Source organism: Gadus chalcogrammus, chromosome 16, assembly GCF_026213295.1.
Source record: "Gadus chalcogrammus isolate NIFS_2021 chromosome 16, NIFS_Gcha_1.0, whole genome shotgun sequence".
Classification (NCBI taxonomy): domain Eukaryota; kingdom Metazoa; phylum Chordata; class Actinopteri; order Gadiformes; family Gadidae; genus Gadus; species Gadus chalcogrammus.
In genome coordinates, this window is record NC_079427.1 from 24,595,625 (window position 1) to 24,620,377 (window position 24,753).

Here is a 24,753-nt window from a genome sequence, read left to right on the forward strand (position 1 = left end):
AGTGCTGAAAGAAAAGGGAGGATGAGCGACGGTATACACCGCCTTATATAGACACGATACCGTGGGAAATGTGGGCGGTGCCCACGCTGATAGGTGCATAGTTTGAATTTTCAGCGCCCACGGGACAAGCCCATAAGGCGAAGCCTAGACGGCATAGCCTACATGAAATAGAACGCACGGCTATGGTCGTTCCAGCCTCACACAGTGCGAGGACGAGGGGAGGGAGAAACTGTCATCACATAACAACACAGAAACATGCAGGAAGAGAGGAAGAGATGATTTACAAAAGCTTGGCTTAAACCAACCCTTACTATGTTTGATTTGAGGCCTGAGTCCAAGAGATCCGATCATAGACTTTAACCAATAATAACAGATCATTTTACACATTTAACATTTTATCTTTTGTCTTTGTGCAAAACCAAAGCTGTCGACCTAGTAGGTTTTGGTTTAAGGTTTCGATTAACATCAAATTATGATTAAATCATCATCAAGTCTTTCTCAAAAAAAGTGCTCCAGTGGCGCAATCGGTCAGCGCGCGGTACTTATAAGACAGTAACCTGCACAAAGACATGCCGAGGTTGTGAGTTCGAGCCTCACCTGGAGCAAGCATTGGCTTTGTTGAAGATAGTTTAGGACAACTGGACTTCTTCTGTAAAGTAACAATGTTAAATGTGTAACATGACATAACATTTTTGGTTCAAGCCATGATTACATCTCTTGGACTCTGCATGGCTTCAAATCGAACATCGACCAGACATAGTGAATGTTGGTTTAATCCAGGCTTCTGTCAATAAGACAGAATATGTTCATGTGAACAGATTGTTACTTTACAGAAGAAGTCCAATAGTCCTTAACAAAGCTAAAGCTTGCTCCAGGTTAGGCTTGAACTCACAACCTCGGCATGACTTGGTGCAGGTTACTGTCTTATCAGTACCGTGCACTGACCGATTGTGCCACAGGAGCACTATCGGATGAACACTTGAAGATGATTTTACAATTTTCTAAACATTAAACCAAAACCAACTTGGTCAACAACTTTGTTTTTACACAAAGGCAAAACTGAAAATTATAATTGTGTTACATGATCTGATATTAAGGGTTCCAAGTCTATGATTAGATCTCTTGGACTCTGGCCTCAAATAAAGTGAGGATTGGTTTAAGAACAGTTTTGTAAATGAGACATAGTTTGCTGTTGTGAACAGATTGTAACTTTACACAAGTCCATTCGTCTTAACTATCGTCAAAGCTTAAGCTTGCATTGTGAATCAGACGGCACTTGCTGGAAATCCAACTCCTCAACTATGTTTAACAAAAAGCATTAAGCTTTATCCATGTGAGGCTCTAACCCACAACCTCGTCGTGTCTTGGTGCAGGTTACTGTCGTATAAGTACCACGCGCTGACCGATTACCCCAATGGAGCACTGTTTTGATGCAGACTTGAACATTAAACCAAAACTTGCTAGGCCAACAGCTTTGGTTTTACACAAAGAGAAATGAGAAAATTAGTAAGTTGATCTGTTATAATTGGTTCGTCTATGATTAGATCTCTTGGACTCTGGCCTCAAATCAAACATATACAAAAAATAGGGAGTGTTATTTTAAACAAAGCTTTTGTAAATCAGACAGAATTTGCTTGTGTGCACAGATTGTTACTTTACTGAAGAAGTCCAATAGTCCTCAACATTTTTAACAAAGTTGTTCCAGGTGATGCTCGAACTCACAACCTCGGCATGACTTGGTGCAGGTTACTGTCTTATAAGTACCACGCGCCGACCGATTGCGCCACTGGAGCTCAGAGAAAGTACAACAAGAACTTACAAATCACAACGTAGTCTTTTAATTGTCCACCTGTGAAATAATATCTCCTCCGGAATTGGGACCTTCATGTTTAGTTCTTTCAACAAATTAATGTATAGAGAGATGAGAGTATAAGTCCATTAATCGTATTTTTGATTACGCCACGGGAGCGTTGGTTAAAACGTGATCTGATTGGATGACGGATCCGTCGCTGCCGAAAAAGTTTAACATTTTTCAACTTTTTGACTGAGCCGACGGCTCCAACGGAACGGACGGATCCACAATGCATTGCGCGTCCGTCCCCATTGAAAGTCAAATGGGATCAGTCGACGGACGCATGTAGTGGGCACGGGGCGTAATACTCGTGGCTCTAAATACCACGCGGCAAAGGAGCTGCCGTCAATTGGGTTGTTTTTGTCATAAACAAGGGTCCGATGGTTGAAAAATAGACAGATATTCCAAGGTATCCTTAAAAGGCAGCTTGGATGTGTTTATTTTCTGCAGTTTAGACTTCTTCTATAACTAATTTTTGAAAGCAAAACACCAAGCTCATTGAGTTAACGAGGGAGGGTTATTTGAAACAATTTATTAAATAAATATTTGTGAGAGGTCATTCCTTCTCCTGATTTTACTTCCTATTTATGTCTAGGGTAAACCCCTACTGTACACAAGCATCCCCCCCCTCCCCATATGGATTTGGAGAATTGTTGCCACGTCCCAGTGGTGGAGGTATCATATATGAAAGAGGGCATTCAATTATAGCCTACTACAATGATCAATTAGGAGGCCGAAGCCCTAAAGGAAGTGATGCAATAGGTGACTGAGTCGACAACATTTAAGTAAGCTGTATAGGGTGTCTTATATATCAAAGGGGGCCTCAAAGGACGCATACACTTCAACCTGTGGCTCCAGCACTACAGGAAATGACTCAGCAAGTGCTCCATCTCATTGCAACTCACCCAGCGGCTCGCTTGCAAGATTTTGGCCTGAAGTTCTTCCCAGACCTACACCCTAGCCATCCAACATGCATATCTGAGAATCAGGCCTCTGGGACCTCCGCACCGAAACTTGGCCCGGTCGGACCCCGAGGGCAGGAAGGGGGGGCCCTTCCTGCCCGAAACTTGGCCCGGTCAGACCCCGAGGGCAGGAAGGGGGGGCCTGCCCTCGGGCCCCTGTCCGACCGGGCCAAGTTTCGGTGTGGAGGTCCCAGTTAGGCCCTAGAATAAGGTATTAAAATTTCAGGGCGGTAGGACCTTCCTATCTCAAAAACTGTTTTTCCACCACATTCTGCACCATTAGGTCTTGCAGGCTACACTTCTGAGGGGCTTTGTCCAAATGACACTCCATTTGGGAAAACTTTTTTCTCTAAGGGCTAGAACTCCAAATCTCGGATATGTCGTTCACGGGGCCCCGGGAAATGTGTGTAAACATTTTAGCATTTTAGCTATCTCGAAAAGGTCGGCAAAGGGGCGTGACCTCCAACAGTACAGTAAATTTACATAAGACAGAGGTTAGTTTCTAGTCCCCATTTTTTGTGGGATGGAGGTGTACATTTGTGGCTAAAGGTGTGTAGACACAGCTGGCCTGTGGCCACGTTTTTGAAGTCGGGGGTCAAAAGGTCAAAAGGAGCCGGCACCACGCCGCTTATGAGATAACAAAAAGTTAATGTGTGTTTCTCTCATAACTTTTTGTCATTATTAAAGGGAGGCCTGATTCTCAGATATGCATGTTGGATGGCTAGGGTGTAGGTCTGGGAAGAACTTCAGGCCAAAATCTTGCAAGCGAGCCACTGGGTGAGTTGCAATGAGATGGAGCACTTGCTGAGTCATTTCCTGTAGTGCTGGAGCCACAGGTTGAAGTGTATGCGTCCTTTGAGACCCCCTTTGAGATATAAGAGACCCTATACAGCTTACTTAAATGTTGTCGACTCAGTCACCTATTGCATCACTTCCTTTAGGGCTTCGTCCTCCTAATTGATCATTGTAGTAGGCTATAATTGAATGCCCTCTTTCATATATATATGATACCTCCACCACTGGGACGTGGCAACAATTCTCCAAATCCATATGGGGAGGGGGGGGATGCATGTGGACAGTAGGGGTTTACCCTAGACATAAATAGGAAGTAAAATCAGGAGAAGGAATGACCTCTCACAAATATTTATTCAATAAATTGTTTCAAATAACCCTCCCTCGTTAAATCAATGAGCTTGGTGTTTTGCTTTCAAAAAATAGTTATAGAAGAAGTCTAAACTGCAGAAAATAAACACATCCAAGCTGCCTTTTAAGGATACCTTGGAATATCTGTCTATTTTTCAACCATCGGACCCTAGTTTACGACAAAAACAACCCAATTGACGGCAGCTCCTTTGCCGCGTGGTTTTTAGAGCCACGAGTATTACGCCCCGTGCCCACTACCTCCGTCAGTTGACCGTTGCCCATTGACTTTGAATGGGGACGGACGCGCAATGCATTGTGGATCCGTCCGTTCAGTTGGAGCGTTCGCCACCGTCAGAAAGTTGAAAAATGTTCAACTTTTTCGGCAGCGACGGTTCCGTCATCCAATCAGACCGCGTATGCAAATGTAAGCACTGTGACGCGACTCGGGCTCTGACGATACTGGAAAGCGGGAAAGCGGGTCATCTTGCCTCGCAACAAGCAGGAAGAAGCGGGAAGAACCCGGCGAACCGATTTGATTGGCTGACGGATGCATCTGCAAAGACTACTCCCCCATCCGTCAGCCACGCCTTCCCACGTCCGTTGACTGACGGTGCAGTGGGCACGAGGCGTTACGCCCCGTGCCCACTACATGCGTCCGTCGACTGATCCCCATTGACTTTCAATGGGGACGGACGCGCAATGCATTGTGGATCCGTCCGTTCCGTTGGAGCCGTCGGCTCAGTCATGGCTCAGTCAAAAAGTTGAAAAATGTTAAACTTTTTCGGCAGCGACGGATCCGTCATCCAATCAGATCACGTATGCAAATTTAAGCACTGTAAAGGCCTCCACACACCGGCGCCGCAGCGGCGCGGCGCGCATTTTACGCGCGTCAAAAGCACGCCCCTAGCACCAACAGGAGGCGGCGCGACGGCCGCGCTGCAGTATAAAATCAGGAAGTCACCTGTCAATCAACCGCAGCAAAGAGACGAAACGCAATGGGTGAGTAGCCTATTGTAGCCTAGTTTATTTATTTTCCATATTTTTGGCTGAATAATTTGAAAAATGTATAATCTGCGAAGTGAAAGTATGTTTTCAAGCATCAGATCAACTTAGTTTGTAGGGCACTTTATCGTTTTATTTACTCTCATTTCTTATTTATTTTATATTTTGCCATTATTCATCTACTGCATCAACAATCTCAATAACTGCAGGACCTTCTATTAAGCCTTTTTAGTAATAGTGCAGTCACCTTTTAAGGCCAATTGTTATTGTGTGTATTTATTGTATTGAGCTCCTGGATGGCTTTATTGATCCCCATTGGGACCAATACAGTATCTATCCATCTATATAGCCTTAACATAGCCACACATTTACATGTATGCAGCCAGTAGTTATCCATTTTAATTGAGCAAGCTCTTTTACATTTTATTGAGTTTTTTTTATTTCAACAGAATAAATAACTGTTGCCAGACAGAGGGGGGCTGCCCTTCTTCTCCTGCGCTGTAGGCGGGCAAGGAGAAGGGTTTGGGTGCACCCCATCAATGAACAGAGACAAGAACAGGGGGTATGCCACAATCTGGTCCAGGAGCTCCGTGCAGATCCTGAGAGGCACGCCAATATTTAAATTCGCCACTAAGTGTGCAATGGCAGAACCATATGGTGCAGCCTATATGATGACCTATAATCTAGTTATTATCCCTCTCTGGTATACTCTTTTTCATATATATATATATATATATACTTTTTTTTTTAAATACAGTGATGTTATTGCTGTGCTGGATTCAGTAGCCAGTGTATTTTATTTGAGTGCTCGAGACACTTAATTTTATTTTTCCTTAAATCCAAATTCTGTGTTTGTGTGTGTGTGTGTGTGTGTGTGTGTGTGTGTGTGTGTGTGTGTGTGTGTGTGTGTGTGTGTGTGTGTGTGTGTGTGTGTGTGTGTGTGTCACTGCGCGAGCTAGAGTAAGTGTCAGTGTCTGTGTGTCACTCAGTGTGTGTGTGTGTGTATGTGTGTGTGTCACCATGTGTGCAAGCTAGAGTCGGTGTTTGTGTGTGTGTGTGTGTGTGTGTGTGTGTGTGTGTGTGTGTGTGTGTGTGTCACCATGCGTGCAAGCTAGAGTCAGTGTCTATGTGTCACACACGCACAAACACACAGTGTGTGTGTGTGTGTGTGTGTGTTTGTGTGTGCATGTGTTTCAGACAAACCTGTCAGTGTGCTCTCATTCCTCTGGTCCTTGCCTTGGTCTAGGTGGAACGATCCGTTGACGTCCTGTTGCTGGTTGTAGGTAAACCACACACACACACACACACACACACATGGTGGTTACGACATTAAGGCTTTTAATCCAAAACCTCCATGATGAAAATGAAGGGGACTTTTACTTCCGGAACCACACTGTTGCGCTCTATTAATCGAGCTGGCTTTGACTGGACATAGTTCTCCGCAGGGGCGTGGCGGGGGGGGTGGTGGTGGGGGGGGCAGTGAGGGCCATGGCCCCTCCTAGTCAGAGGATGGGCCCCCCTCTAGCCCCACCTGCCCCCAACCCAGCTCTCCTAGAAACGCCTCTTAGAACGACACCTAGTGTCTTCCTTTGTTCTCAGCTTAATTGCTTATCAAGGAGATACCACACAGACAACATACACATATCACATGAAACTAGAGAAATTAACTTTTATCCGGTTGCATCAGCCGTCCGCCTGCACAATCCATACTTCTCAGCACAGAACGTCATAGATCCCTCGTCCAAATATGACAAGTCAGATATCAAAACGAACATTACATCCTAATGTTTCCATTGATATGAGTTGATCATATGTATGTTTAGCCATTCCCGAGTAGTCCACGTTTGAGTGAATTATTCGTTCAACACTATGTTTACTTTCACTCATAGTACATAAACACAACTCCACTTAGGCGAAGGGTTGTATTATGCGACAAGTTAGCATACTAAAGCCTTTGTTTCAAGGTTGTTCTTTTTCTCGAGGTCATCTGCACTTTTTAACCAACGCTCCCGTGGCGTAATCAAACAGTATACGATTAATGGACTTATACTCTCATCTCTCTATACATTAATTTGTTGAAAGAACTAAACATGAAGGTCCCAATTCCGGAGGAGATATTATTTCACAGGCGGACAATTAAAAGACTACGTTGTGATTTGTAAGTTCTTGTTGTACTTTCTCTGAGCTCCAGTGGCGCAATCGGTCGGCGCGTGGTACTTATAAGACAGTAACCTGCACCAAGTCATGCCGAGGTTGTGAGTTCGAGCATCACCTGGAACAACTTTGTTAAAAATGTTGAGGACTATTGGACTTCTTCAGTAAAGTAACAATCTGTGCACACAAGCAAATTCTGTCTGATTTACAAAAGCTTTGCTTAAAATAACCCTCCTTATTTTTTGTATATGTTTGATTTGAGGCCAGAGTCCAAGAGATCTAATCATAGACGAACCAATTATAACAGATCAACTTACGCATTTTCTCATTTCTCTTTGTGTAAAACCAAAGCTGTTGGCCTAGCAAGTTTTGGTTTAATGTTCAAGTCTGCATCAAAACAGTGCTCCATTGGGGTAATCGGTCAGCGCGTGGTACTTATACGACAGTAACCTGCACCAAGACACGACGAGGTTGTGGGTTAGAGCCTCACATGGATAAAGCTTAATGCTTTTTGTTAAACATAGTTGAGGAGTTGGATTTCCAGCAAGTGCCGTCTGATTCACAATGCAAGCTTAAGCTTTGACGATAGTTAAGACGAATGGACTTGTGTAAAGTTACAATCTGTTCACAACAGCAAACTATGTCTCATTTACAAAACTGTTCTTAAACCAATCCTCACTTTATTTGAGGCCAGAGTCCAAGAGATCTAATCATATACTTGGAACCCTTAATATCAGATCATGTACCACAATTATAATTTTCAGTTTTGCCTTTGTGTAAAACCAAAGTTGTTGACCAAGTTGGTTTTGGTTTAATGTTTAGAAAATTGTAAAATCATCTTCAAGTGTTCATCCGATAGTGCTCCAGTGGCACAATCGGTCAGCGCACGGTACTGATAAGACAGTAACCTGCACCAAGTCATGCCGAGGTTGTGAGTTCAAGCCTCACCTGGAGCAAGCTTTAGCTTTGTTAAGGACTATTGGACTTCTTCTGTAAAGTAACAATCTGTTCACATGAACATATTCTGTCTTATTGACAGAAGCCTGGATTAAACCAACATTCACTATGTCTGGTCGATGTTCGATTTGAAGCCATGCAGAGTCCAAGAGATGTAATCATGGCTTGAACCAAAAATGTTATGTCATGTTACACATTTAACATTGTTACTTTACAGAAGAAGTCCAGTTGTCCTAAACTATCTTCAACAAAGCCAATGCTTGCTCCAGGTGAGGCTCGAACTCACAACCTCGGCATGTCTTTGTGCAGGTTACTGTCTTATAAGTACCGCGCGCTGACCGATTGCGCCACTGGAGCCCATTTTTTAGGAAGACTTGATGATGATTTAATCATAATTTGATGTTAATCGAAACCTTAAACCAAAACCTACTAGGTCGACAGCTTTGGTTTTACACAAAGACAAAAGATAAAATGTTAAATGTGTAAAATGATCTGTTATTATTGGTTAAAGTCTATGATCGGATCTCTTGGACTCAGGCCTCAAATCAAACATAGTAAGGGTTGGTTTAAGCCAAGCTTTTGTAAATCATCTCTTCCTCTCTTCCTGCATGTTTCTGTGTTGTTATGTGATGACAGTTTCTCCCTCCCCTCGTCCTCGCACTGTGTGAGGCTGGAACGACCATAGCCGTGCGTTCTATTTCATGTAGGCTACGCCGTCTAGGCTTCGCCTTATGGGCTTGTCCCGTGCCCGCTGAAAATTCAAACTATGCACCTATCAGCGTGGGCACCGCCCACATTTCCCACGGTATCGTGTCTATATAACGCGGTGTATACCGTCGCTCATCCTCCCTTTTCTTTCAGCACTTGTGCTTATCAGCGAGAAATTGAGAACTACTATTAAGAAGATGAGAACTTCAACACGGATCTCCCAAGCCAGTGGCAGCGGCTCGGGCGAGGCCGCGGACAAACGGCCCTTTTCAGGGCCACCTGAGAGCGCTCCTGGAGCTAGGTCCTTTTCAGGACTCCTATGCGCCTCCTGTCCCGCCTCCCTGGCACCGGGTGACGGGCACTTGGCGTGCTTTCGGCGCCGACCACGCCGCGGCTGCTATGGCGGCCCCCGTCTCCTGTGTCGCCTGCCGGGAGCTGCCTGAAGAGGGGATCCTCTCCAGGCATCTCTTTTTTTCCCCTGCGGTGGAACTGGCTGACGCCATCGACCTGTTCAGGGCCGGCCCTGACGTCGACGATGGCATCATCGACGCCTCCCTGGACAACGTCTTCGGCGTCCGGTTTTTCCCGCTCTCGGGTTACAACCAACCGCCACCGTCATACAACACGAGGGTCCGCGCCGGATGACCGATGTCTTCCGGGAGATCATGGGTGAGGCGGCGGCCATCAAAAGGATTCCCATGCCGGTGTTGTGTCGAGATCTGTTTCCCCGTCGAGATGTGTTTCCCCTAGTCCCAGATAATGACTGTCAGGATGCGTTCCCCCTGTTCTAAATGGTCAAATTGAATGATATCAGCCTGAAAATCACAGCACTTATCTGTTGTGGGGAAATAAGTCAGCAGTATGAATTTGAAAGATGTGTGAGCCTCCTTTCCTATGAAACAGAGGGGGAACAGTATCTGACAGTAATATTCCAAGCTGTCAGGATGCGTTCCCCCTGTTCTAAATGGTCAAATTGAACGATATCAGCCTGAAAATCACAGCACTTATCTATTGTGGGGAAATAAGTCAACAGTATGAATTTGAAAGATGTGTGAGCCTCCTTTCCTATGGAACAGAGGGCCTTTTCGGGTAATTTCGGACGGGGGCGGGGACTAGGGGAAACACATCTCGACGGGGAAACAGATCTCGACACAACACCGGCCCCGCCTCTCGCCCCCGTATCTGACGCAGTGGCGTGTTCAGGGAGTGCCACCCCAATATTCACGGCACTGAATGTAAACTGGAAGCTTGTTTAGAGTTGCAGTTCCTTCTCAAACCTGAGAGGCAGCAGAGATGCGCTAAAGTAGTATGTAGCCTGCAAAAAAAAAGTCCCGAAGAAGAAGAAGTTTGAGCAAACCTACACGTGAAACAAACTGTCTATGGAAGCAACACGTTTCTGGAGCGTCGTCGAGAAAGATGTGAGTAACCTACATTTCACTACACTTACTGTGCCTGTAGTTAAAAGCTGTAACGGTAATAAGCTAAACGTTTATCCTGTCTTGTTTTATTTCTTTTTATTGTAATTGGCACAAGGCTGTCATCATCTCATCTCATTAGCAAACACTGTTTTGACTGTCAACGATGCTAAAGCTAACATTTAGCTATTCTGTACTGCGTAACATTGTTATGTTAGACCCGTGTAACATCAATATAATTCGTGTGTATGCACAATTATCTATTGTACAACATATAAGAATGTCGTGTGTAACCCATGCTATTTCACTCTCTCTGCTAATATATGTATATGTCAATTTATATGAATGTATATATTATAATAATATATATAATGTAGTGTGTATGGTGTATATCTATAGTATATGTATATTCCCAGTATATTGTAGCGACCAGTGTTCACGTGCTACAATATATTCCTGACGGCCGCTAACTGAAACGGTTGCCTGGAGACCGTGTTTTGTTGACGCTCCCAAAAAAGTGGTTCTCTGCTGGACGCGTAAGAAGAGCGAACATAGACTTGAAGAACGAACATAGACTTGAAGAACGAACATAGACTTGAAGAACGAACATAGACTTGAAGAGCGAACATAGACTTGAAGAGCGAACATAGACTTGAAGAGTGAACATATAGGCTAGAAGAGAAACGAAGAAAAAGTTATATTCCTGACGGCCGCTAACTGAAACGGTTGCCTGGAGACCGTGTTTTTGTTGACGCTCCCTAATAGAGCGAACATAGACTTGAAGAGCGAACATAGACTTGAGTGAACATATAGACTAGAAGAGAAACGAAGAAAAGGTTATCACGGAAGAAATAGAAGATATGGAGGAAGATTTGACGTTACTTTGAACAAGAGGACAGCCTGTCATCGAATGGCCCCTGCTCAAGAGCGTTCGGCCGTAGCGGTAGTGGTAGGAACAGAACGCCCCCTTTCATTGAATCGAGTGCACTCAAAGACTTGCTGGGTACCCATTTTATTTAGTTGTTATTTTTCTTGGGGACCTCTTTTGGGTTCAGTGTTTTGAGTTCAGTGTTTTAGGTTCAGTGTTGTTATTATTATTATTATTATTGTGTAAATAATCTGATTGATTCTGATTGATCGTTAGATAAAAGGTCAAACGTGCCTCACTGTGTCTGTGTGTTATTCCTTTTATCAGAGTTATATTAAGAATACAAGCCAGTCTCCTTATAACCTGGGATTGATGCACCACTGCATTGTTATATTACCTTTAAAAATACAGTTGGTTACACGTGCATTGTGGGACTATTACAGTATGAAAAGAGGTCAGAATATTAAGGATTTCTTCGAATGTGCCTGGTGAGCTGGCTGCATTGTGTTTACCTGCTTGTGTGTGTGTTTACCTGCTTGTTTGTGTGTACCTGCTTGTGTGTGTGTTTACCTGATTGTGTGTGTGTGTGTGTGTGTGTGTGTGTGTGTGTGTGTGTGTGTGTGTGTGTGTGTGTGTGTGTGTGTGTGTGTGTGTGTGTGTGTGTGTGTGTGTGTGTGTGTGTGTGTGTGTGTGTGTGTGTGTGTGTGCATTTATCTTTTGAGTTTTATGTGTCACCATAATCACGAAACATTGACTGAGCGACTCTCTCACCGTCTCTGACAGCAGACAGGGCCCCGAGAAAGGACCTGTCCCAGGTCTTGGGGAACGTGAGGGTCCGGGTGAGGGCACTAAGAAAGAAGAGGGTCGAAACAGCTACCACCGCCCTGACGGAGCAGGAGGAGGAGAAGCCTTTGGGCCGCCCTTCACGCCAGAACACCTTTAGGCGAATCAAGATGGCCTGGGCCGACCCAAAGGCCGTCATCACCACCGACGCACCCCCGAACACCCCTGAACATCAGGATCTGGTCATCGAGGCTGAGGAGGAGGGGGAAGCCACAGCTCAGGCTGAGGGGACGGGCCTCAGGCCCCGGGTCAACAAGTGGCTGAACCGTAGAATGAAGGAGATGTCTACATTCGCGGCCCGGTTCCAGTGTGGGTCGTGTGTGCGCTAAGAAAAAAAAAAGGAAAGAAAAGAAAATAGCATATAAAAACAACAAAAAAAAAACTGCAAAATAAAATGTATTACGGCGCCATTGTGAAGACAAAGTATGCACGTCAAACATCTGATGTCGCCCGACCAAGTCCACATCGATGTGAAGTCACACAGGAGGGAAACCCCAGCTTTGTCTAAGCCCGGGAGAATTTAAACAAAGTATTGAAACATCTGATGGGACTCAACCAAGTCCTCATCGATGTTGCATCACACTGAGGTGTGTCATACTTTGTTTAAATTCACCTACGCTAGGACAAAGCTGGGGGTTTCACTCCAGTGGGATGTCACATCGATGTGGACCTGGGCTGGACTTATCCGATGTTTGACGTCCATACTTTGTCTGGGCCCAGGTGAATTTAAACAAAGTATGTACGTCAAACAACTGAAGTGACCCGACCAGGTCGACATCGATGTGACATCACACAGGAGTGAAACCCCAGCTTTGTCTGAGCCCGGGTGAATTTAAACAAAGTAGTCAAACATCTGATGGGACCCAACCAAGTCCTCATCGGTGCTACATCACACTGAGGTGTGTAATGCTTTGTTTAAATTCACCTGCGCTTGGACCAAGCTGCGGTTTCTCTCCAGTGTTTTCAATCACATCGATGTGGACTTGGTTGGGTCCCATCCGATGTTGGACGTACACACTTTGTTTCGATTCGCCTGGGCCCAACTGCAATTCATGTATAAAAAAAACAATAAAAATGTTTGCCGAAATCTTCGACCTCCTGTCTGTTTATAGATGTATATACTCAATGGCAGACACACACTCTTTGACACATACGTGGGTGAGCGTGCACACACACAACAACAGCAGGTGGTGGAAGAAGAACCCGAAAGCTTGAGTAAAAGTACAGATATCTTCCAAGAAAAGGGCCCCGGTAAAAGTAAAAGGCCCCCAATAGAATACGACTTGAGTAAAAGTCTTCCACTATCTGATATTAATTGCACTTAAGTATCAAAGGTAATTTTCTGATATTATATGTACTTGAGCATGGAAACTAAAAGTACAACTAAATACTGTTAATAAAAAAAGCAAACCAATAAATGTTTTCCCATTTGAGATTTATTGGAACTTTGGAAATAAAATCAATTTCCTCACCTTCCTTCTCACGCACACGCACACATACACATGCACACGCACACACACACACACACACACACACACACGCGCACACACACACACACAGACAGAGGGAGGGAGAGAACAGAGGGAGAGACAGACAGACAGACAGACAGACAGACAGACAGACAGACGAGAGACAGACAGACAGATGAGAGAGAGAGAGAAAGAGAGAGAGAGAGCGACAGAGACAGAGACAAAGAGTAGGCACAGCGATTGTCACCGCATTGTCTGTGTCGTTTCACGTCGTATTCACCTCTGTGCAGGGACGCAGGAAGTCAGTCCGAGTGGGGGGTGCTGAGAGAGAGTCTATATAATGACGTCATAATAAATGCTGCGCAACATCCAATGTTTACAGAGACGAGATGACGGGTGACGTCACATTTAGGGCTCCGCTCTGATAAACACTTACTGGTGTGTAAAAATACTAACTCTGCCAACTAGCCACTGTTATTCGAAAACGTTAGCAAGTAAACAATGTGGAAATTAGAGTCAACTCGGCTGATACTGTGCTGAATTGCACACACTAACAACATGCCGACAAGCTATGCGGTCCGGGATTATACACAGCGTTATAACAAGGATTCAGTAGGTTATTTCCAAAGGTTTACAAAGGAAAGTGACAGTAAACGAAAGCCTTAATTTTCATCCAGACTTACGAGTTGTCTGATATGAGGAAGGTGACGATTTCTCCGTCAAGTGAAACGTCACTCTTTTTTTGCCAACCAGTTTACGTGCGGGATTCCAGAATCAAAACGATAACATTCAACGTGTCTATTAATATGGCCAGCAACATTTTACACCAGTTTTAGAATGTTTTGCACTACATCAGATGTTGAACACCAACATGCTTGTAAAATCAGCATAGTACCATATTGAGCTATGGACAGGTCACATATGGAATGCAGGGAATTGGATGTCCGACTCCGGCTGGTGTTTTGATCGCGAAGTTTTGCCTTCTTGGTGCCAAAAAAATCGGAAAATACTTATTTTCTGCGACACATTGCACTTGTAACAAGCTTGACTTTTCGAATTTTCCCTTCGCGCACACAGTATTGTTCTGCGTTGTGCGTCACTACGTCAGCCTCCACAGACAATGTCCTAAATAAAATGAAATGCTAATATGATAAATATAACAAAAAGGGTGGATGTCAATAATTTCATGAATAATCACGTTCTCACTTGCAGTTACAGCCAGGGACCGCCAGGGGGGTGCTGCAGCACCCTAAGCACCCCCACTTCCCGCGTCCCTGCCGAAAGACAATGAAAATGGTAGTGAACTGTCGGACTACCTTATTTTATCTTATCTTACCTTATCTATTCCGGGATTAAAATGTGTCCAAACGGTCTAAAGGGGATGTAGAGAAAGATCGCTCTTTATTGAGAAAGACTGAGGTTCAGATAACTCACAGTAACCACCACCCCTCTTCGTGATAGCCAATCACAGCCTCGGATACCTCACAGGAACCCCCCCCCCCCTCTCGATGATAGCCAATCACAGCCTCGGATACCTCACAGGAACCACCCCATCTCTCAGTCCGAAGGGTGTTTTCTGGTAAATCGAAAGTTTGAGAGCCTTCAGGAACACGAGTGCAAGCACACAGTGGGCCGATTCGATGACGCTGGAGGGGAAAATGATAGTTATGTTATTATAACTCTAGTTCTATGATTGTAGGCGTAGCCGCGCACGCTGAAAATTCAAACTATGCACCTATCAGCGTGGGCACCGCCCACATTTCCCACGGTATCGTGTCTATATAACGCGGTGTATACCGTCGCTCATCCTCCACACTTTTCTTTCAGCATTTGGAGGGTACAGCAGGTGGACTAGATGGCTACGCCTACAATCATAGAACTAGAGTTATAATAACATAACTATCGTTCTATTTCATGTAGGCTACGCCGTCTAGGCTTCGCCTTATGGGCTAAGGTGAAGCTGCGAGCGGAGCCCGATCAATGTACTCCTGCTGGACCCCAGTCAAAACGACCTGAGTCACCAGAGCACATTAAGACTCAAAAAGCCAAGGAAGTGTAAAACACAACAGCTTAATAAAAAACGAATTCCTCCTAGATCAAGCAAGGCAATGATCAAGGGAGAAAAAAGTGAGTCTGTAAAGACTCCGGCTCTAATCCGTGCTTCATGGAACCCATGAAAAGGAAAAGAAAAACCAGAGCAACACGGTTTCCATTAGGTCCGCTACCACCGGGGGCGGAGCTACGGAATCCGGCTCTCCAATCATGGGACTCTCTCGGCCGTTTCTTATTTGACGAAAACGGCGGGAGTGCCACACTGGTAAACAAAACCACCAGACAATTGGCGAGCCAATAGAAAACCCCCTAGCCTGTTTTTAATTTGAAAAAAGTCTGGAGAGTAAGACTGGTAATCAAGTCCAACTCGCCAGCCGGCGAGAGGAAATCCAACCACGCCGCTTTAAAGTACATGTCTAGATTCTTAAGCCGTAAAAGGGGTCCCGGACTCCAGCACAGAGTTGCCGAGTGAGCCCCTGGACATGTCTAACATGTAAAAACGGACAAAGGGGCCGGTGGAAGACCAAGACGCAGCCGCGCAGATGTCTTCTGTGGTAGAAATTAGTGAGTATATTCTATGGTAAACCATGATTATTAATAGGTTTTATATTTTAAATGGTTGAAAGCACAAGATGCTTGCAGAGTCTGGGTTCAGAACAGATGGCGCACAGGAATGTCCAGGGAACTGGGGGGTCAAGCTAAGTTGACCTCAGCCTTTCAGCCTTGGGTCACCTTGGCTAACGAGGTCAATCCATGCGGACCTCAGACCAGGGCGCGGTTGATAACATGCTGAGACGAAGATTGACTGGGCGGAAACCCGATTGGGACAAAGGGAACCTCCATTGTAACAAAGAAATTCTTGTATGTGGGTATGTGTATAAAGAGGAGCTGGAGTCGACGTTGGGGCAGTGACTCTATAGATCCACTCAGGCTGTTGTCGTTGTTGTTTTTCTTCACGATAAAGTATTTTTCAATTCTTGCTCCGGACCCCTCGATTTCTTTTACACTCTCTCTTAAATTAGTCTAAGTGTTTTAAATCTCGATTAATCTCCGACATATTTGGCGTCGCGACCAGGAGGAAATAGGGACTCGCCAGCTGCCGGGCCAGAGGACAGGACGCGAACGGATCATACGACCAGAGCTCAAGTTGTCTTGCCATATATAGGATAGAGTCGTTTGATCTGTTCTTGCCCTGTCTGAACGCCGAGCAGCAGGTAAAGTGTCTCTTCGATCAAACGAACCAAAATTATAGATAAATGAGCGAGTGAGAGATACGGGGGCTCCGGGAGAGATTGACGTGCGCGCGCACATAGGCCATTCGCGCTCTGTGGTTCTAAATGACCAAGACGCTGTGTGGCTCCCTATTTTTGATACGAGTTGTTGTTATTTGGAGTTTTGAGGTTTTGGTCAAATAGACCTATTATAAAGTCCTGTGGCTGTATTCTAGAGGATCGAATTAGTGGGAAAGTTCCAATAGGACAGTAACAGGTCCGCAGGTCGATTGAAGTGCCTGTTGGATGTTTGAGAGTATCACAGAGAGTTGAGTTGGAATTCATTGCCGTTGATTAATTCGTTTTTATTTTAGAGGTTTGCTTGGGATGTCGACTGGTGAATTTCTAGTTCCGATGTTGGCATTTTTGAGAAAGCAGACTCTCGCGCTTTTGAATAGATAAGTTTCTCGATTGGAGTACCGTTTGAGTTGGTATTTTGAGGAGTCTCTTGTTTGTTCGTGATCTGGTCGAGTGTTTGTGTTCAGCCATTATTTTGAAGGAATAGACTAGTTGTGCGAAGCATCGTTTGTATGAGTTCAATGCCCTAAACGTGATTCAATTAAGCTGCAGATATTGGATCTGGAGGTCTTTAATTCTGATCTTGGTGCTTTGTGGCAATCATTCTTGTTTGAAATTCTGGTTGATTCATTATTCATCCGACTGTTCATGTGTTAACCAAAAGGCCAGTTTCTACACTCGGTCAACCTTTTATTTGTAATTAATTACAAACAATTCGGACATTTTTCAATATAAGATAAAGAAATTGTATGAACCGGCTTATTGTCTGTATTTAAGTCGTGTTAGGATTAAGTTACCTCAGAGGTTTTTACGACCCGGTTCATTTTTTGTTGTTGATTCTGTCATAAATAAATTAGGCGGACAGAGAATAGTTAATTTGTTTAAAGTAGTTGATAATCATAAATAAATTAGACGGATAAAGAATAGTTAATTTGTTGAAGTACTGAATAAATGTGTAAATCTTCTTTGACTATCATCGCGCTGACTCTAACTGCACGTGCACGAGCAAACACACAGGGGACGAACAGGAGCCTGCAGGCCAGGGTTAAAGATAACAGTGAAGGGTGGGGGCCACATTCCAACCTTCGGGAGGGAGACGAGCGCTTGGGAGGAGTTCACATTTGTAGCTTAGAGATAGTAAAGTATAGAAAATAACTAGTAGAATAAACTCAAATAAATTGTATTAATCAATAGTGTACTTCAGAATAGATAAATAAAGTAATAAAGTAATGATTAAAAATGGCACCAACAGCGGTAGAGATTTTGAGTAGAGGCCGTCTATGGCTCAAAGGTGAGATGAAAAAGATCTCTGAGAATTGGGAAGAAAGGACAGAAGCAGCAGGTACTATATGGCCCATGGGAGGGACTTTTGATCCAATAATGTATCGGGACATGGAGGTAGTGATAAGGAACTACATAGATAACAGAAGTGGAAAAAACGGCCTCAGCAAAGATGGACAGGGAAAAGTTAGTACTAGCTTTGTTCTTAGAGGAAGGAGAGAGGTGGCGAACATTACAGAGAGTGGCGGGAGAAATAATAGCTAATAACAACAAGGCTCAACCATTGCCTCTGACGGTTGAGTCACCGCTGCACAAACTAGTATCATTGTACCCATTGCTAAAAGACAACATAGAATCTAAAAGGGAAGAGTGTAGCAATGCTGACATTACTTCTAGTGAGAGTGAAAGCGGGAATGAAGAAGAGGAGAAGGATGACATTGAGCATGTTGGCGAAGGGTCATCAGAACCATATGTAAAACACATTACAAAGAATGCTAAGAGGAAATTAAAGAAGCGGATCGAAAGACAGAGGGAGAGGTCGAGTGGGATACAAGGGGCAGAGGAGCCTGGCTGCAGTACATCAGTACTAAGCCCCACACCATTCGAGTTAGATAAGAAACAAAGGAGATCACAAAGGGAGAAAAAGGCACCCGACACTCTCCTAGGGAACTATCCTATTCTAGTCAAAGGACAACAGGTCCATTGTCAACCGTGGGGTTCACAGGACTTGGAGGGAGTCATTTCTAGACTTCCTAACATAATTAACGGGGCGTCTAAATGGATTAGAACATTTGAGGAGCTCACAGTGGGAAAGCTAATTGCAGTGGGTGACCTGAAAGCTCTGTTGGCAAGAGTATTGGGGTTATCCAAGATGGAGTTTGTACTGAGGAATGGAGGGTTGAATATACTGGATGGAAAGTATGATGAGACTACACTTGATCATTACAGAGGGGCGTTGTGGGCCACACTCAGGAGGGAGTTCCCGGTCCGCATGGATCCTAAAAACATGAGAGTTCTCCCCATTGGTGACACAGAGAACCCTGCATCCTACCTGCAGGCCCAAGTAGACAGATGGCGCATGGAGACGGATGAGGATCCTGAGATCCATCCGGTGTTCTCTGTCATGTTTAGAAACTCTGTGATAGAGACACTTCCCAGCCAAATCAAAGCCAAGCTAGAGGATGTGGTTGGACTGTCTACATCAGGATCTCATAGAAATGTTAATGACCATTTAGTTCATGCAGTGGATGAACATCGTCAGAATAAACAAAGAATACAGGAACAAAGCAAAGAGGTCCAGAGGAAGCTATATCAGCTTCAGCTGGAAGATCTCACAAGGAAGGAAAGAGATAAGAGACAGGCAGGTGTTTTAGAACCAGCTGCAGTAAATTCGCAAGCCGCCCAGAAGGGCGCACTTCAAAACCAATATCCACGATTGGCATTTTCTCTTCCAGTACAACAGCCTCAAAGCCAACTGTCACCTACTCCACCTGTTACACATGTACACATCCATAATTATGGGAACCCCACAAATAAAAATAGACAGAATCAGTACAAGGGGCCCCAAGGACAGTTTAGAAACAATCAACAAGCAGGATCCCAAGGACAACGCAGAGGTCCTTTAATATGTTATGGGTGCAACCAGGAAGGACATATGAAGAGAAATTGTTTGACTAACCCTCTTCCATCCCAGCAAGGACAGGGTAACAGCGACCAGGGACAGGCGGGTCCCTTTGTAGGTCAGGGATACTAGGGGTGCCCAGAGAATCCACAGGGGGAGGGTCAGCTTGTAGCAATCACAAAACAAGCTGATGAGGAACCAATACTGCAGGTTCTGATAAAGTATAGAGGCACGCCAATGATGGCCCACACTGGAGCCACTTACACATTATGCCTCTCACCTCCCCCTGGCAGGAAAATTCACCAAAACTTTGGGATTCTCGGAGCACACGCAGTTAATACCTATGACAGCTCCAAGGATGACAGTCTGTGAATTCTTATTTTAAGTTGTATATGTGAGCGAATGAGTGAGTGAGTGAGTGAGCGAATAAGTGAGTGAGTGAGTGAGTGAGTGAGTGAGTGAGTGAGAAAGAGTTAGCATTGAGTTGAGTTAGAGGGGACAGATGAAGTGATATGTGAAGAGTGAGACAGAGAAGAGGAAGAGTGTGTAGATTGGCAACGAGAAGTGGCGATGAGATTGGAGAAGGTTTTCCGGTTAGAATTTTCTTTGGGGACATTCATGTCTTTCGATGGCCTTTTAAGATTAATAATCTAGTTTTGGAGTGTGTCCAAAAACGAATAAACCAGAAAGGAAAGGAAAGGATTACTGAAAGTGAAAATGGTTATGGAGATTTGTGAAAGCAAAGGAAGTAGATAAAGAGAGGTAAAGAGAGTTAGAGAGAAGGAACGTAAGTAAGGAAAACCCGCCGGTGGGGGCTGGACAGAGAGAAAACAGAGAGAAAGAGATTGAATTTGCATTGTGCTTAATAGATTATTTGTGCGTTTGGATGTACTCTGTAATTGGTTCCTGAATTTAACCCTTGTCCACTGTTTTAGAAAAAACATAGAACAACCACTGGGATTGGTGATTCTGTGGTTCTTGGAGACTCTCCAACGCGTCGGAACACCATATGGTATATATCATTACATCTTGGTACACAGAGCACTGGTGAGACAACGGGTTGGATCGGAGAGAGAAGGTGTTTGGAGAAGGGAGAGGAATGTATAGAAAGCAAAAAGGGCGGATGAGGACCGAGCCGGAGGTAATAAATCAGCGGAGAGGTGACTGGGGTCGTTTAGCTCAGGAGGTAGAGCAGTTGTCTAGTAACCGAAGGGTTGCTGGTTCGATCCCCATCTCTCCTAGCTGAGTGTTGATGTGTCCCTGAGCAAGTTAAATGGTGATTACAGGATTTAGGAATAATTATTTAGACTCCAAAACATGAGCAATTAGCGTTAAAAAATTGGTCTAGGTGCCAAGATAACAACACAAATAAAATATTTCCTCCGAGATTATGATAAGTAATAGACAATTTATTAAAAGTGATCTTATAATTTAGAAAAAACAATCGGCAATACTTAAAAATTAGACCAAATAAGCATGATAAAACGTTATCCAAATTTCTAATTTAGGTTATCCACAATGACAAATGTCATTTAAAATAAGTAAAATAAAATAAGAAAGGGTGTGTGTGAGCCTGTTCTCGTGTGTGTGTCAGGGCTGCCGAGGTAGGGGAGAATCCTCTCCTACTCCGAGTGATGGAGTACACAAGGGGATACACAAGCATACTTCAGATAAAACAATATGGTTAATTACTAAATAGAAACAATGTATCAATTCAGTGTTGAATAAACTAGTTAAGATCAACATAGAGGATTTGGGTTTGGTATAGTAGTGAATCAAAATATGGAAAACACTAAATGCAAGCAATAGGTAGAATAAAAGGTTTAATTAGGTCGTCCAATTTAAATAGATAGTGAAGGGCAATCGGGTAGGATTATGAAGAGAATTGTGATTTTGAGTAACGGTTAAGACAAAAGTGAGTCGCCCAATATTGAAGATGCAAGTTTTAATATTGTGATTTTTGTTTTCTTTCACATCTCCCTAGTTAAGGACAATAGGTGGATTGACGCTACATCTGCTGGGAAGGAGACATACATGCTATGTTGTCAAATTGGATTCGGAAGTAGTGGGTTTACCTTCAAATGCCACTAATACTGCTGCAACACTTAATAATAATTTTAACTCTGATAAATTATCTTTTGTTTTATAGTCGCCCTGATGTGTATTCATGACGCACACATATGGCTGCATAAGGCAGATGCGGCTGAAGACTCTGTCTCCATCCCTCCATTTTGCGATCTATACCACCATATAGGTGGGGATTGATCGTATCCCAGGTACGGCATCCTGCAATAAGCCAGTATGGAAGGCTGGTTAGCCAACGACGGGTAAGATCCCACCTTGAAGCCCGGGACAACCTAAATCAGGCACAGTCACGATTACTTGGCAGAGTCACTGTGAGCACTGGCTCACTTGAACATGTAGTGACGAACTGCAAGGGAAAGCCGGCTGATGAAAGGTGGAGGGGGAACAGGAGTCAGATATGTCAGCTCTGGCAGCAGAGGTCGTCTTGAAACGGGGCATGTCGCGTTTTATTTCATTTTATTTTACCTTTGTGGTATAGAAGGCCACTAACGCATGTACGTTTTTTCGGTTTAGTGCATGACTTCGGAACAGCGTGGTTTCGGGCGGCTGATGGTAAACCCACCCATATTGGGTTTAGGATTTGGACATACTGGTTTCGATTTCCCTTCCCAAAATATTGGTTTCAGTTTGCTGATGCTTAAGGTTAGACGTTTCGACGTTGGTTGCACCAACGGCGTTCTTAGATTTGCTTATCATTTAATGCGCATGGTTTTGACCATTGCGCAAGGGGGGAGGTATTGAGGAGAATTAGGATTTTTTTTGAAAACAAGGTTTTGCTTCACCATACTTGCAAACAATGATTGACATCCAGCTAAATGAGTGTGAAATATTTGAAAAAACAGTGTTCAACAGATGGGTAGAAGCAGTCCCATCAGAAGACCAAAGTGCGGCTACGGTAATCAAGGTTCTGACTAGAGAGGTCATGCCAAGGTTTGGAATTCCGTCACAAACTAGCTCAGGCGAAAGGGCTGCATTTATTCAGAAAACACTCAAACAAGTGATTTAACATCTGCATGTCAAATAAAGACTAGTCCGTGTCTACATTCCTCAAACCACAAGGTATGGTGGAGAGAGGAATCGGACGCTTAAGACAAAGATTAACAAAATTAAATTAGAGTACTAAATTAAAGGACTAATGCACTACGACTGACACTAATGAGTTATCGCATGAAAACTAACAGAACGATGCATCTAACCCCGCATGAAATGCTTACGACCCATGCCTTCACCTGTCATTCGAGGGCCTCATAAAAGACCTCCATAAGAACAATTGGAAACTGAATTAAGACGTTATATGGGACAACTAACTGGCATACACAGGCTTATTTTTCAACAAGAGAAAGACAGAGTTCCAGAGTTGGAGAAGGAGCCACCAAGGGGGGTGGAGCCAGGTGACCAAGTGTACCTCAGGATGTTCAGAAGAAAGTGGAACGAGCCCAGGAGAGAAGGACCATACAAAGTCACCAACGCAACACCAACAGCCATCCAAGTGGAAGGAAGTGCCACGTGGTATCATCTCAACCACTGCACAAAAGCTGCTCAACCTAAAGCCAGAGACGAGCGTGAGGAGGAGGAGCCAGACGCAGACACACGTGGGGCTGACCAGCTGCCCCAGGACCAGATCCAGTCGAGCCGAGAGATACAGCAGCATGATGATGCTGAAAACGGGGAGCCTGTTCCTGATCCTTTACGGGTTGTGCCAGATTTCGCTGGCACAAGCACAGACCCCGAGGAAGGATGAAACCACGGGGACAACACAAACCTGGAAGGGCCAGGAATTAGGCGCTGGTACTGAAGGAAGCCAGAGAGAAACACAGGACAATCCGGCCCCAACTCACTCAGGAATAGTCAACAAGAAAGGGAAAATAGTCCTATATGCTCAGATACCACCGCAGAACCAAGTTAATGAATTTGTGTTTGCTGTTATTTCGGATAAACAACCGTTATGTGCATTAACCTTCAGCCAGTCTGGCATAGAGGAGTTGGGTGACTGGGAGAGGATGCTCTCTGGGGAGATAGATTGGAGTGACACTAGAAAGGAGACCGGAATGTGAGAATCGGACATCAGAAGGAGGTCCTATTTTCTTAACTGGTGACCTCGCCATGGGAACCACAACCATTTCAGACAGTGTGAACAAATGGACATTGGACTAATGGGTTCCAGGGCATGGTGGCTGCGAACAGAAGCAACTACGGTGCCCAAACCCCCCACGTTATATAGTATACCAGTACATGACGATAACCCCTGACTTCTTGGAAACCAGGAAGTAGCGGGAATAAAACCCTAGGTGAGACTCGTAGGGGGGAACGACAGTGATGGCCCCCTTTACCAAGAGACGTGCCACCTCTACTGCTAGAGCCGTGCTCGCAGCCGGGTCCCGTAGCGTGGTCTCCACCAACCCCATAAAGGGTGGGGGACGACGCTTGAACTGTATGGGATGGCCCCATCTCAACGTGGTGTCCAACCACGATGGCAGAACGCACCGCTCTTGCCAACACGCATAGCGGTCGGAGAGAGGGCGAGCCGACAGCTGAGGAAGACCGTCCAGGAATAACCCGTATTCCTCTGCCCCTACCGCCTCCACACTGCGTGTGAACCAAGGGGGGCTTCCCATGAAAGGGAGGAGGCTCAGCGAGCGTAGGAGACGTACCAGAACTAGCCGCTGTAAAAACAACGAACAACGAGCTGACGTTGCGCTCGTGCCCGCTGAACAGGGAGCGAGCCGTCCGGCCGCAGCACCTGTGCGCATGCGCTGTCCGCAGGCTGTAGCCACAGCGCGCGGACCCGTCTCCTCACCTATAATGTGGGGAACCAGGATACCGGTAAGAGCGGCCGTATCCACAGGCTCGTGCAACGAGTCTCTGATCCGTCCACGAGGCTCTTAGGGACGCCGCTTCTTAGAAGCAGGTGTACCAGAGGCCATGTGAACACGCCGTCCTACCGCCACCCTACAGCCACCGGGCTGAGAGGGGGAAAGAGGCAACATGGAGGAGCGCACCACAAGCGTAGGCCGCAGGTGGCCTGAGGAATATCGCTCTTTAGGTACCATGT

The 24,753-nt window shown here is 44.9% G+C and overlaps 4 non-coding genes across 4 annotated transcripts; 2 read left to right on the forward strand and 2 right to left on the reverse strand.

The window, feature by feature from the left end:
• Positions 1-509: 509 nt before the first annotated feature.
• trnai-uau (transfer RNA isoleucine (anticodon UAU)) lies at positions 510-605 on the forward strand. Its single transcript has 2 exons — positions 510-547; positions 570-605. It is a non-coding gene; the product is annotated as a tRNA-Ile (tRNA).
• A 262-nt stretch (positions 606-867) lies between these two features.
• trnai-gau (transfer RNA isoleucine (anticodon GAU)) lies at positions 868-963 on the reverse strand. Its single transcript has 2 exons — positions 926-963; positions 868-903 (listed from the first exon to the last, which is right to left on the reverse strand). It is a non-coding gene; the product is annotated as a tRNA-Ile (tRNA).
• A 7,010-nt stretch (positions 964-7,973) lies between these two features.
• trnai-gau (transfer RNA isoleucine (anticodon GAU)) lies at positions 7,974-8,069 on the forward strand. Its single transcript has 2 exons — positions 7,974-8,011; positions 8,034-8,069. It is a non-coding gene; the product is annotated as a tRNA-Ile (tRNA).
• Positions 8,070-8,331: 262 nt separating this feature from the next.
• trnai-uau (transfer RNA isoleucine (anticodon UAU)) lies at positions 8,332-8,427 on the reverse strand. Its single transcript has 2 exons — positions 8,390-8,427; positions 8,332-8,367 (listed from the first exon to the last, which is right to left on the reverse strand). It is a non-coding gene; the product is annotated as a tRNA-Ile (tRNA).
• Positions 8,428-24,753: the final 16,326 nt, after the last annotated feature.